The following is a 2,078-nucleotide window of genomic DNA, read 5'->3' as shown; positions in this document are numbered from 1 at the left end:
ATCTTAAAAGTTGAATATAATTTCCTTGGTTCCAAATGCTTGAATTTTATTAATTATTGGTGAAATTTTAATACAACAACTACTAATTACAATGAAAAAAAAAACACCCCTGGACAAAACTATCTGTAATAAAAGATGGTCAGGCAGAGTTTGCTATGTGGTTATCATGTGTGCTTGAGTGCTAAGTTGCTTCAGTGGTGTCGGACTGTTTGCGACCCTATGGACTGTAGCCGTCAGGGATTCTCCAGGCAAAAATGCTGGAGTGCGTTGCCATGCCCTCCTCCAGGGGATCATCCCGACCCAGGGATCGAATGCACATCTCCTGCAGTGGCAGGCAAGTTCTTTACAACTAGTGCCACCTGGGAAGCCCGTGGTTGTTATATTCCTTTCCTTTCCTTTCTGAGACACAGCTCAAATCTCTTCTCTGCTTTCCTTGCTGTTTGGTGAGGTCCTTGTGACTACGTTCTGGGCAGAGGAAAGTAGGCAGAAGTCCCAGGCACTGTTTCCAGGCCCGGCCCCCGGAGGTGAAAGGCTTCCAGGCTTTAAGTCACAGGAAAGCCAGAGCACAGAATGAGCCTGGGGCCTGAATTCTCCTTTAAGAGAGAAACCCAGGAAAGCCTAAGATTTGTAGCCTCCAACTTATCAACTAAACACCACCAACAACAAAATAGGGGGATGCTAGTTCTCTCCTTGGACTGATCTCTGCTGGCAGGTTACTGTAACATCCAGATACATATGTGCTTCCAGGTAAGAAGGCATGAAAATAGGATTCAAACTCACAGTAGAGCTTTCCCCAGCTTAATTTATTTATTAACAGGAAAGTAGAATTTATTGGTGGGCATGAGTAAGGAGGGGCCAGTACCAAGCTCTCACAAGTGCAGGGCCCGCCATCAGTCCAGAGGGCCAGGATTAGGGATTGACCCTGCAGTCGCTGGGATGAGCTGCTTTTCTGCTACCATGTTTTCAAATTCATCCGCATTCAGCTCCACTTCTTGGAGACTGAGATCTTCTGGTACCCGGGGAACTTAAACTTGGCCCTGCGAAGGGCCTCAGTCACACGCTCCTTGCTCTGCAGCTTGGTGTGGATGGACATTACAACTTGGCCAGTGTTGACCCTGGCCACTGCACCCTGGGGTTTCCCAAAGGCACATACTTGTCTGGAACATAGACTGGGGATAGCACGCCAGTCAGGAATGTCCGCTGGAAGGGGTCATCTCCAAGGTCTCTTAGGGCAACCTGTACAGGCAACAGGCTACCTAGACTACCAGGGAGGCTGCTTTTTGCAGCTATGCCCCAACTTTAAGTAAAAAATTTTACCCTGAGTTAGAAGAAGGGCTCAGATAATTCTGCATGAAACTTCTTGAGTGAAAGTCACTCAGTCATGTCCGACTTTTTGTGACCTCATGGTCTATAGGGTCTATGGGGTTCTCCAGGCCAGAACATTGGAGTGGGTAGCCTTTCTCTTCTCTAGGGGATCTTCACATCCATAGATCGAACTCAGATCTCCTGCACTGCAGGTGGATTCTTTACCAACTGAGGTATCAGGGAAGCCCCACAACTTCTTGAAATAAAAACCAAAATAGAAGTCTGCTCTGCAAACTAGAAGGTACTTTTAAGAATAGTAAATTCTATTTCAGTGGCCCCCACTCTCAGACAATGAGGGTTAGAGCTGATATAAGCCATGGCCCTAAGAACTGCTTGTTGGCTTTCATCAAGGGCAAGGAAGAGGGAGAAGCGGGGTGTTGAAAGGGACAGAATGGTGAGGAAGGCTCATGTTCGTGGGAATTCACTAATATGTCAGGGCTTGTGTTGATTACTTTCCATGTATTTTCTCACTTAACAACCAAATGGGATTGGTGTCAGCCTCCTTTAACGGGTGTGGGATATGGACAGCATATTAAGAAACAGAGACATTACTTTGTCAACAAAGGTCCATCTAGTCAAGGCTATCGTTTTTCCAGTGGTCATGTATGGATGTGAAAGTTGGACTGTGAAGAAAGCTGAGCACCGAAGAACTGATGCTTTTGAACAGTGGTGTTGGAGAAGACTCTTGAGAGTCCCTTGGACTGCAAGGAGAT

General features: G+C 46.5%; 1 non-coding gene across 1 annotated transcript; it reads right to left on the bottom strand.

The window, feature by feature from the left end:
- Positions 1 to 1,208: 1,208 nt before the first annotated feature.
- Positions 1,209 to 1,337, bottom strand: LOC138446377 (small nucleolar RNA SNORA70). The gene has a single exon (XR_011259310.1). It is a non-coding gene; the product is annotated as a small nucleolar RNA SNORA70 (small nucleolar RNA).
- Positions 1,338 to 2,078: the final 741 nt, after the last annotated feature.

The sequence above is a fragment of the Ovis canadensis genome, chromosome 9 (assembly GCF_042477335.2).
Source record: "Ovis canadensis isolate MfBH-ARS-UI-01 breed Bighorn chromosome 9, ARS-UI_OviCan_v2, whole genome shotgun sequence".
Classification (NCBI taxonomy): Eukaryota; Metazoa; Chordata; class Mammalia; order Artiodactyla; family Bovidae; genus Ovis; species Ovis canadensis.
This window is presented reverse-complemented; position numbering and strand designations above follow the sequence as displayed.